The sequence below is a fragment of the Microtus ochrogaster genome, chromosome 4 (assembly GCF_000317375.1).
Source record: "Microtus ochrogaster isolate Prairie Vole_2 chromosome 4, MicOch1.0, whole genome shotgun sequence".
NCBI lineage: Eukaryota > Metazoa > Chordata > Mammalia > Rodentia > Cricetidae > Microtus > Microtus ochrogaster.
Window position 1 is genome coordinate 81,798,415 of NC_022011.1, and position 12,038 is coordinate 81,810,452.

The window sequence follows — 12,038 nt, forward strand, 5'->3', positions numbered from 1 at the left end:
GATTTTTGTGTATGGTGATAGATATGGGTCTATTTTCATTCTTCTGCAGATTGACATCCAGTTTTGCCAGCACAATTTGTTGAAGAGGCTCTCTTTTTTCCATTGTATACTTTTAGCTCCTTTATCGAAAATCAGGTGTTCGTAGGTCTGTGGGAAAGCAGTCTTAAGAACAACTCGGGCAATACTTGTCTCTGCTCCTGCTGGTGGGTCTCCTTTTCTCTGCCCAAGGTTCATCAAAGGATCGATTTCCTCCTAGGACTGCCCCCCATTCTTCATCTTTACCTTTCCTGAGTTGGAATTACTCCTCAGGTTTTACCTTAGCTAATTTGGAGAGTGGAAATGGCCTTCTGGGCTATTGCTACGTTACTCTGTACACAGGACTGGCCAGTTAAGAGCAGGAACTTGGGACTGGATTGACGGACGCCTCCAAGTCCTGGTGGGGCAGTTCTGGGAAGGTGAGCTTTTCTTCCCAGTGAAATAGGACTGAGTACTTGGGGTTATGATTTTGGCTTCCTTCCTAAGAGCAATGGGATGCTACGCAGGTTCAAGCTGCTGAGTAACAGGCCTGGATGGAAATTTTAAATATAATTTCTCTGGTTGGTTGTGGCTCAATGCAGGGTAACTAGGTTTTTGAATGTGGAAGTTAATACACACTTTCAAAATTTAATACAGGCCCGGAGAGTCTTTAAGAAACCCTCCAAGTCTTATTTCAACTAACTGGAATTTGCAAAGAAAGTTGAGAAACAGAAAGTTTGAGCTTTATTTTTTTTAAGTGGTATTTATTTGTATGTGAAACAAACGTCTCCTTTTACACTGTTGAGATATAAATAAAGACATTTTTATAATAAAAATTGTAACATACACTTGGCTCTGGGTTCAGTTTCTGCTACTGTCCCCCTCAAAAGAGGCAGTGTGAACACCAAGGGTGAGAGAACCGAAGAATATGTAAAGCTATTAAATAGGACAAGTTTGGGGGCTTGTGAGATAGCTCAGTGGTTAAGGTCATACTCTGCTCTTCTAGAGGACCCAGGTTCAGTTCCCAGCACGCGCATCAGGTTCCCATCACCTAACACCCAACTACCTGGAAGTCTAGTTCTAAGGAATCTGGTGCCACCACCAGCACATATACTCATATGCAAGTACCTATACACCCCTCCCTCTGCATAATTAAAAATAAAATAAATCTTAAAAGAAATGGCAAAACTATATTTTATGCTTTCAGATAAACAGGTACGTTACAATTGGTTAATTTAAAAAAATTGTCTTTTGTTTTATATGTGTGTATATTTTGCCTGAATGCATGTGTATGTGGCACTCTGTACCACATGAGTGCCTGGTGCCCACAGAGACCAGAGGAGGGTCTGGGACCCTCTGGAACTGGAGCTATAAATGGTTGTGAGCTGCCATGTAGGTGCTGGAATTGAACCTGGGCCCTCTGGAAGAGCAGCCAGTGATCTTAACTGCTGAGCCATCTCTCCAGCCCCATAATTTCTTAATTTTAAAACTCAAAATTAAGAAGGCAAAAACATGCTTAAAGCGATGAAAACAATCATGTTTTCTCCAAAATAGAGATGGAGCGTCTGTGGTACCCACTATGTTCTCCTCCTCCCAGCTGTTCTTTAGCTATAGTGCCTAAAAGAAGACTACGAACCTACCGCTCGTCCGATGCTTACTGTAAATCTAGTTTTAAAGGCTTTGAGATGCTGCTAGTGCAGCAACATTTTAAAGAGACCCAAAACTTTCGTCTGAAAAATGTACTCCAATATGTTTCTCGTCCCAGACCTTTCTGGAGACCAGGGAAGTATTATGTGTGTCTCAAAGGGAGGACTGGACATCTTAAGATTTAAGCGCTGTCTTTGGCTTCCCCCATCAGCTGTTTTTCGATAGCAGGTGACCAGAAGGTTAGCCATGTGTTTGATAAATTTCCCTAATTTTTAAAATAGGTTATTCAGCCTCTTGTATGTAACTTGCATTCAAATTTCTTATCAAAACAGACACCGGGGTATGCACATGTGAGCCAGGTACCTGTGGAAGAAGGATGACATTTCTGAGAAAGTCTCTGAGAAAAACGTGAAGCTAGACCTGCAGCCAGGGCACTCGGAGGGGTATCAGGTTGCTATTTTAGTGAAAAGCGTTGGTTTTTAATTCCGAGCTGAAACACTCGTAGATGGCAGCTCTCTCTCTAGGATTTCCTGGGGCCATCTGCTGTGATAGAACATAAATCGTAAGTTTACCTCTAAGCCACCACAGCCTCGCTGGCCTGTTGTTGTCCCTTGCCACTCAGACTTGCAGTCTCAATGGGGTACAGAAGGAGAGGCTCTAGAGAATAAACAGTGGGATCCTTGTCTGGGAGTGACTGCCTGGCAATTGTTTCATGGAACACAGGGAGGGGTGGGACAGCAACCCTGCTCTGCTCACTGGCTCTTTAATTTAGATTACCAATGATAAAGCTGGGGCAACGGCTAAAGAAAGGTAGGATGCATAGGCAGACATTAGTGCTAATGTGCTGTGGAAAGACAAGATAAATCGGTCCAGCTCTCATACATCACTGAGGGGGAAGCTGATTGCAACTTGACCATGTGCCTGAGTGGTCCCATCAGCGAGAAGAGCAGAACATGGATTAGAAAAGACTAGGATGCACCGTCAGGGCTGCCGCTGTGCAGGACCTGGGAGAACTGTCCGGTGTAAGTGTCAGCTTGTTTTTCTCGTATCTGCCAGTGTGTTCCTGTCTAGGGAGCTTGTTTCTCTTCTCTGTGTTTTCCTGGAAGCTCCAGCGTGTCTGTTTGCAGTAGTAGACTTAATTCTGCAGAAATGCAATCACCACCTAATAAAGTTCTGGGGAGAGGACCGTTTAGCTCAGTGTGTATCCAGGAGCCGAATCTGAGGAAGCAATGCTCATGGTTACTGTCTATAGGAAGCCTGGGGTGAGATTAATTTTGTTTGTTTATTATTTTAATTTTTTTAAAAAAATTTGCAGGGAAATGGGAGGTGAGAGGGAGGGACATCTTAAATTAATAACTTGATTATTTTGCTAGACATTTTTTCTTGAAAAAATGTATTTATAACTCAGTATTTTTACATCTCCTGTGGGCTTTTGTTTGGAAAACTGTGTTGGAATTTGTAAACCAGAGTGCTTGGAACACATTATATTTTATGACTGGGATGTTTGTATTGTTTCATATCTGTTATTAGACAAAATAATCATAAAGGGTGTTTTCTGTGGACCTTTTTATATTCCAAAATTAAGTACAGATGGTAATTCCTAGCAGTTTTAAAAATTTGTCAATTATTTAATTTAGCATCGCTTAAGCGTCTGTGCAGGGAGAAAGCCGAGACGGTACAGGGCTGAATGAACACTGATTGCTCGTCTGAATTGCGTCTTTGAAGTTTTTTGCCTCAAATCTCTGATTTCACAGTTTATTTTTACCAAATTAGATTATCATATTTTATTATCGAGACTGTGAATGGGTGGAACTCTCTCCCAGAGCCCGCGTTCCCGTTACAGCAGAGCTTCCAGCGCCTGCAGATTGTTGTTATGAGGGAAAGTCTCAAGCCAGCTCCCTGAGAAGATTGCGTAAATAATGTAGAAGCAGGAGAGAGGCAAGATGGAATTTATGGCCCAGACCCTGAGATCAGGCTTTTGTTCCGAGGGGAGGCCTTTCAAGTGTGAGGATGTAGCGTACACCCAGGCTCCAGGGAACGAATGTCGCTGAATGACATTAATGGCCCCATAATGCTATCCACATGCTATTTCAAAACAAGCCTTAAAACAGCCCACTGAGCCCATCGTGTGGCTGCCTGGAAGAAAGAAGGGGAAAATTGAAGGGCCAATTGGAAACGGAATCCCTTGCCTGAAAATTCCATGGGACAGACAGAGAAGTGAGTATCATTCACGGGGGAGGTGGCTCTAGGGAGGTCAGATGTCCGACCGTTGACATGCAGCGTGGCACTCTTGCTAGGAAAGAAGAAACCTTGTCCCAACTGCAGCATTCTATGGACGATGCCTTCCATCTTGTCCTAATTAGAGAAATATGGCTGCTGAATCCTAATCTCTTTAATTGTTGATAGAGCCGGCATGTGATCTGCTATAAATACACACAGGCATTCATTTCTGAAATAATGGCTGTTACCAAATATATTGGGCCGACAGGAGTGCTGGACTTGGGAAGCCGTGCTGAGTCGTTGTGTTCGTGAGGTAATGGAACCGCCGAGGATCGCCGCACAGCTGGGCCAGCAGCTGCACCCAGGGCTCTGTCAAGTTTGGCCTCTCATTTCCTTGAACTTGTCCTTGTTTGCCAAAGTGATGAACGTAGCAACAACTTGCTTTAAATGAGGCGCGGCTGCAAGTACATAGGCCCTCTTCCAAGGAGGCTTTGGCAAAGTGAAGATGCACCAGCAGCAGGGACCGCATGAGACACTGATTAGGCAAATGAAGTTTGGGTCATCATAAAAGTAGAAACCAAAGGCAAAGTTGTAGATGGGCAGGGGTCAGAAAGCGTTAAAAGGCAGTGTTGGGTTATTGCAACTCCAAATTAAAGGACATATGGAAAAATCCCAGAGTAATAGCCAGCAATAATTATCCTGTCGTTAGGAACAGTCAATAGTGCTGTTATGCTGGAAAGGAGCCCAGGAATTGCAACGCCTTTTCCCTAACTGTGCATTGTTCTGATTTGGGGGCCAGGGGTTGGGCCAGAAGGAAGTGTCAGGCAAGAGGATGTTTTATATTAAGAAGCATCCTAGGACCAAGCAATGCAATCTCAAACTAGTCAAACTGAGAGAGCAGTGAGGCTTGCTTTCCGGTCCCTGGTCTCAGATACACCAAGGATTAATTTAGCATTTGCTGTGTCTCTACTATGTTCCCTACACTATTGTAGCTAGATTAAGAACTCTTTGAAGGACGAAGCTTGAAGTCACACTTCTTTCTTACCAATCCCGTCTCTTAAAAACCATTGGGCTTGAGGTTTCTCCTTGACGCTAAACAGACTGAACCTGGGTCTTTATCGTTTGAGCACTTCGTTGACCCATTACAGCGAAGGTCATTTTCTTTCCCTGGATTTTAGGAAATCCAGTTTTTTTTTCATTTGTGAAACAAAGAAATCAAGGCTCCTCTTTCCGTGTTGGGAGAGTTAAGGAAGCAGTTCCTGGGTACCATCATATCTGGGAGGTGTGGCCTGGCCTCTCAAAGCAAGAGCATAGGATTCGCCACAGAGGGAGTGGACTCTGGAGCATAAATGTGGTAGGGAAGCTGTCTGGAGCTGGAGCAGGACCTTGGGACAGAACATGGGCAGGGGAAATGATAAAGCAGGTGGGAGTGAGTGGAGATGAGGTGTGAATGCAGGGTGACCTAGAGAAGGGTGAAGAAGGGAGATTGAAGAGACACAGCGCGGAGTAACAAGAGGATGATGGGTTTCAGAATGGCACAGTGTGACTTAGGGTGAGAAGTGTTTTCTCTGGAAGTCCAAAAGCTGAAGCAACGCTTGTGTTTCAGCAACTGGGGGACAGAAGAAAACATAATGAGAGAAGAGGAAATTGGAATGTTCTAGCTAACTTCTGGAAAGGGAAAGGGGGAAAATCAATAAGAAGCCAATACTATGGGGCTGTTGCTGACAATAGTGGGGATTCAAAGGAATGGCTTAAAATGGCAAATGTGTGTTTGGAGTTTTTCCCAGACGAGATTCGCAATAAGGGTGTTTGGCAGTCTTGGAACTTATTTAAGTTTTCCTGCGTTACAAAAGACACCACCAAAGAGATACAAATAGTGTCAGGGTTGGGAAGAAGAGCACAGGGAATGGAAACAATCTTAAAATAGCCTGGTATACAAGAGGAAGTGGGAGCCAAAAGGTGGCTGGTTGACCCTTTCAGACAGTCACCACTCATTCTGATTTATAATAAACCTTATCAAGAGTTATTACTCAGTAGCTTATTGTGAACGTCAGGAAATCTAAACAAAGAATCAGGCAAATAGGTTGTGGTCCAAAAGTCCACTTGGACAACAGCATAAACATCTTTACTTTCCAAACAGCTACCCAACCTATGTGGCAGCAGAAATCATATACATTGCAATTAAAAAAAAAACAACAGCAACACACTTCTAATGTTAATAATTTAAAAAACTAATGAGAAATGTCACAATAGAAGATGTTCTGAGTGCTTGGGCTCAGGTGAGGACAGGGTAATTAGATACAAGATGATGTAGTTTGTAACATTTGAAATTTGTGTCTCTTTCCTGTAACTCTGAGAAGCTTTGGTTTCTTGAACTTTGCAATGTAAAGGTTTCCCCGCCCTTCTTTCCCATGTACTGTGTGTTCTATGATTATCCATAATTACCATGATGGGATTGTTTTCATAAGCTAAAAAGGGAAACCAGATGAAGCCAAAAGAAAGCGAGATACCTAGGGTAACTGGGCTATAAAGAGAGAAGAGAGACATCAAGTTAAAGAACTGATGAGAAGGAGAGGGTCTAAGGAGAAATTAGGGAGTGCTGGAGGGTGAAAGGGGGAATACTTGGGGTGTATGTGGAGAAAGAGGATTGGACCTACCAGCTCCCAGACCAACCACCAGGGGGTGCCTAAGACTCAAAGACAACTCAAAATTGTCGCGGGTGTGAAGTTGCTCAGGGGCTAAGGATGCTGAGGAAACAGGATCCTTTGTGTAGGTAGCACCCTCTCTCAGGTCCCCTTGTCTTCACTTCCTTCCCTGTTCAGTTTGGATACTAGATGATAAGATGGCTTATCATCTCAACCACTCTTTAGTCAGATTAGCAACTGTCTTGTTCGTTTGTTCATTCATTCATTCGTAAAGATTTATTGAGTGGTTCCTACGTGTTGGATATTTTGGATGCGAAATTGTCCTGTTTGGGGCAATACAAACTCAGAAGAGATCCAGTTGTGTGTTTTCTATTTCCTTCAACCAGGCCACTTCTGGATTGGATGACGTTAGTCCTGCGCTCATTGCTCACACTATTCAGACGGATGCTATTGCAAACTGGGACTGTCAGCCTCAGGGGACCCCTTGACATAACTCAGCTGTCACTGTGAATTTAGTAAGAGCTGTGTTGCAGCTCCCGGTGGGGAAAGGTGTCCTGGTATTTGGGAGTCAGGGAATGCCACAAAGCCACACCACACAACAAACCTCACTCAAGAGATTTATTGGGAAAGACGGTAGCACCTGTGGCTCCTCCCAGAGCGTCTCCCGGAGCCCAGGGCAAGCCCAGGGATTGATGGGATTTCAAGCTCAGAGACTGGTGGGGTTTGGTGGGTTTTTGAGCCAGGAATTTACCCTACAAGCCCCTCTCATGGTTCTCAATACCTGTGTGGCAGGTCTTTGTACGAGGCCTCAAATCCTGGATAAACCCACCTCCCCTCTTGGTCTGCAGATAGCCTCAGCTTTTACCCTGCGAGGTTTCCTTCCTGTACCAAGTCTATGACCTATGTAAACAGAATGAAAACGGCTGCTTTGAGGACAGTTAATCCCAGGGAAGTGACATCTGACATCCTTGGGAAGCAAGGGGAATCATTACTGGAAGTTTCTACATAAGTCAACCAAGACCAAGATCTCTGAAAACCACTTTTTACGCATGTTCCTCCCCGTATATTCTAGCTCTTTCCACAACCATCAGTCCCTTCTCTGCTGAGGTCCTCCCTTGCTGCCAGGCAAATTCAGTTCATTGTCTTACTATGTTGCCTTCTGGATAGAGCAAGCAGGCCTGTTGCTGCCCGCCATTTTCCTGTTCCTTGCCCTCCACCAGTACAGGGCTAGAGTGACTCAGCAGATTTTCCTTCTGGGTGGGTGGGGGGGATGAAGGACTTACAAATATCAACAAATATACATATATATGCACATTAATTGTCCACTTGTGTTCCTCCATTCTTCTTTACTCAGGTTAAAAGCTTTGTTTTCACCTTAGACACTCGCTAGCTCTCCCAGCATCCCTCAGTACCTGTGGCTCCTCCCATCACTGCTTACCCTGTTTTTCCCTACCCTAAACCCTCCCTCCCAGGGTCTGGGCTTCCATTTTCCTTCCCCAGCCTGATTTTAATAACTCAGCCATTTTGGCCTCTTGGTCTCTTGGCCTCTAGGCCCTGGCCACTTCTCTTAGTCTGAGGGCTCTTCCCTCCCCTTCTCTCCTCTCCTGGTCAGGTTTAGTCTGCCAATAATGCTCAGCCTGGACTCTTCCCTTTGCCTGCTTTCTCACTTTTATCTCCATAAAAATAAAAAAAGAAAATCTCTATTCCCCCTCCCTTTCTTTTCTTTCTTTTTTTTCATTCAGACTATTGTGCTTGTGTTCTGGGCCTTGTAAACCTTCATCTTTTTTTATATAGTTCTTGCTTTCCGATCAATTTCTTCCATTTCCCACAACTTTTCCTTTTCATCTTTAGTGTACATGGGGGAGGGATGGGCAGCCACTCTAATCTTCAAAAATAAAGCCAAACAAAACCTTCATCTTCCCAGTGTACCCCTTTGTGGGTTTTGACCCTGCCTTCTTGTTACAGTCAAAATTGATAAAGGAATTGACAGTATTTATTGTGCCCTTTCTGCCCTTCCCAGACACACTTCAGCCCACCATGGTTTAACTTGTACCCCAGACGCTTTATGGACACCCCATTAGCTGAAACCATCTGTTGCCTTCCTGTCCCGAATGTAGACGATTATCTCAATTCTTCTGAATTAAGAATTAAGATTAATTCTTAATCTTTCTTCAGCATCAGACATTGTAGGCCATTTCTTAAAATGCTTTTTTTTTGTAGCTTTCTTGTGTTCTTCTTGCCTTTCTTTATATGTTGTTAAAACATGGATAAAGAGGTAGACAGATGGCTTCTCAATTAAAAGTACTTGCTATGTAAGCGTGAGGGCTGAGCTTGGATTTCAACACCCACTTAACAAACCGTGCATGTGATCTGTAACCCCAGGACTGAATGGTGTGGAGACCAGAGACATGACTGACTTCCAGCCTAAAAAGAAAGTTCCAGATGCAGGGAGAGATCCTGCCTCAAAAGAATAAGATAGAGAGTGATAGAGGAGGAAGCCTGACACTCTCCTCCGGCATCCACAGTGGTACAGGTGAATGGATCTCCCAAACACATGCATATACACCACAAACACACACATGCATATGCACACCCCCACATACACACACAAAACATAAATAAATTAAATAAATAAACAAAAAGTAATAATAAAAATAACATGGATGAGATTGGGTGGTGGTGGCACATGCCTTTAATCCTAGCACTCAGGAGGCAAAGGCAGATCTCTGTGAGTTTGGGGCCAGCCTGGTCTATGGAGCTAGTTCCAGGGCAGCCAGGGCTACACAGAGAAACCTTGTCTCTAGAAAACAAAAGAAACAAACAAAAAGCTTGGCTGTATTGGGGCACCATTCTTTTCCAATGCTGGTAGGGGTGGGCAGGGACCCCACCCAATGATGTGCTTTTCTGCTGGTGATCATGTGCTGCTGATTGCCACGCTGGGTGACCCTGGCCTGACTTAGGGATGAGAAGTCCGGATCTTCTGTTCTAGGAGATCCCCTCCAAACCTGCAGAGTGAGGTCAAGAAGTGAGCTTCATTCTTGCTTGCTCCTTTTCTAATAATGATAATAATAATAATAATAATAATAATAATAATAATAATGATATGTATATATCTCAGGGCATTTGTCCCATCAAAAGTTTTAACACACTAAAGTCTTTTCTGCCTTAAAAATAAAAAGATGATTTGACTTTCTGTGTTTTACATTTTTTTAAGAGTCTGTTAGACTACCTGGAAAAACAGCTTTGGTTGCTTCAGGTCTTTGAGTGTCTTGAGGTAATTTGAGTGATCCCATGGAAGCAGTGAGATGCAAACTTTGAACTATACTAGCAAGGAGAGGGGAAAAGAGATGGTTTTGCTTGTGGTCAGAAAACTCGTCCACAGGAAGAAACTCTTGACCCTGAACTTGAAGGCCGAGGGGACACCCTTCACTTATCCCTCTGGAACACTTAGCATCCGAGCTTGCTGGCAGCAGTCACTTTGAAACTGGAAATAATGAACTGGAAGACTCTAATTGTTCAGCATCTCATGAGTAACTGGGTTGATAACTGAGAGTCTGTCTTTTTGTTGAGACTTTATAATAAGTTGTGGGGAAAGAGAGCCAAGCTTTAACCAGTTTGAACCTGATCAAATAGGTGCAGACTAACCTGCCTAGATAGGGTTAGGAGGGAGGGAGACAGACCAACTAGTTTGAACCTTTGACCCTGGCTAACTGTTCATGCAGATTTCATGTGATGTGGAGAAAGTAGAATTACCACGTCAGACAAGGAAAGTTAAGTGTAGCTTATTTAGGTTCTTTAAGGCCACTTTTGTTGATGAACGTAGAAAATACGTGAACTTTCAAGAGTTGAAATGGAACGCTTCATAGATGCAAATCATGTTTTACCTAAATTAATCCAGATTTTAGCTGTTAGGCGACGGGAGATAAGCTAGAGCAAGTGCTATATGCTTCGGTTGCTAGGCTCTCTCTGCCCAGGCAGGCAATGGCATTCGCGCAGGTTACAATAGAAGGAGCCGACCACTGGAACACCTAACACAACCCAGATCCTGGCGACCAATCTCTGCAATAATCAGAACACGAACTAAATGGGTTCTAATCAATATTATTCACACAGCTCAGATTCTTAATGATACTCCTCAACCGAAAGAGAGACCTTGGCTTCAAGGTTCGTTTGCGATCCACAGAGAACTCTAAACTTGGTTGACACCCCAGTGCTTCTGGAATGTATGAGTCCTGTATTTCATTTTATGGAATTATAGCTGACGGCAAAATAACATGCTCAGATCGTCTCTGGTTTTTCATTCTATTTTCTTCCTTTCTTTTTTTCTGGACAGAGGGGCACTAGGGATTAAACCCATACTGCAGATGCACTCAGTCAGTGAAGGACTTCCCACCTGGCACCATTCTAAGCTCTAACGAGAGCTTAGAATGCTGGGGAGGAGGCAAAGGGGGAAGGACTCCTGGGGCCGAGGGTGTTGGAAAGCCATGTGTATTCTCTTGTTAAGTGTGTCTGTGCCTCTTGTGAGGTGTGTCCCTCACAGATACCCAGAGTGGAGACAGACAGCTTGTGTGAGCCTACTGCTACCTGTCAGTTCAGAGGGCAGAATTGTGGTTCCGTCTTCACCCTTATTAACTGACATTAATGCAGGGAACTCTTAAAAGTTCCAGTCTAGCAGGGCAGTGGTGGCGCATGCCTTTAATCCCAGCACTTGGGAGGCAGAGGCATGTGGATCTCTGTGAGTTCCAGACCAGCCTGGTCTACAAGAGCTAATTCCAGGACAGGCTCCAAAACCACAGAGAAACCCTGTCTCGAAAAACCAAAAAAAAAAAAGTTCCAGTCTACTTTCAAGTGGTAGGACAGGTCTAAGTTCTTATACAGTTTCTTTGAGAGCCCGGGAAAGGGCGGATCTGCTGCTATCATCTTCCTGAATCAGCTGTGCCAAGGCCAATCCATCAGCAACTCAGCCCGTCCTGCATTGGACTGACAGACTGAGCTATAGAGAGAGACACCTTGTCGCCACCACTTACTGTTGCCTGCAGAAAATTGAGCAGAACTGCAAAATGAGTCGTGTGGTACTCAGCACTTTCTAAGTGGGGGCAGGTGCTCTTCCGGAGGGCCGCAAACTGCCGCTGTCACCTTTCAAATTTGGTTTGATCCTCCATAAAAATTTCTGAAGTTTGGGATGGTAGATGGCCTCCTCCCTACGGTGGTAAACCCATCCAAGTGAGCGACCGTGCGAGGGCTGGTTAAACCGAAGGTGTTATCCGCTAACCCTAACAACCACAGGTCATGACTTGTAACTAAGGCTTTTGATTTTATCACTTACTTTTGCCCATTTTGAAGCATGAGAAACCCATGCGGGGCTGGATAAATGGCTCAGAGGGGAAAGGCACCTGCTGCAAGTCTGGCAGGCTGAGTTTGATCGGGGACCTGCATGGTGAAAGAAGGGGACCAACTTCTACGGTTGTCCTCTGACCTCCACATACATGCGGTGGTACACGGTCAAGCACC

The 12,038-nt window shown here is 44.3% G+C and overlaps 1 protein-coding gene across 4 annotated transcripts in view; it reads left to right on the plus strand.

Moving 5' to 3' along the window:
• Positions 1 to 12,038, plus strand: part of Rapgef4 (Rap guanine nucleotide exchange factor 4) — a 260,996-nt gene that overhangs the window by 97,692 nt on the left and 151,266 nt on the right. The window contains exon 1 of one of the 4 annotated variants that reach the window (XM_013345880.2): positions 2,666 to 2,684. The exons of the other annotated variants lie outside the window; for them this stretch is intronic. The gene's annotated coding sequence lies outside the window, so the exon portion shown is untranslated. Of the gene's footprint in view, positions 1 to 2,665; positions 2,685 to 12,038 lie in introns of those variants that run through there. 4 annotated transcript variants of the gene reach the window in all.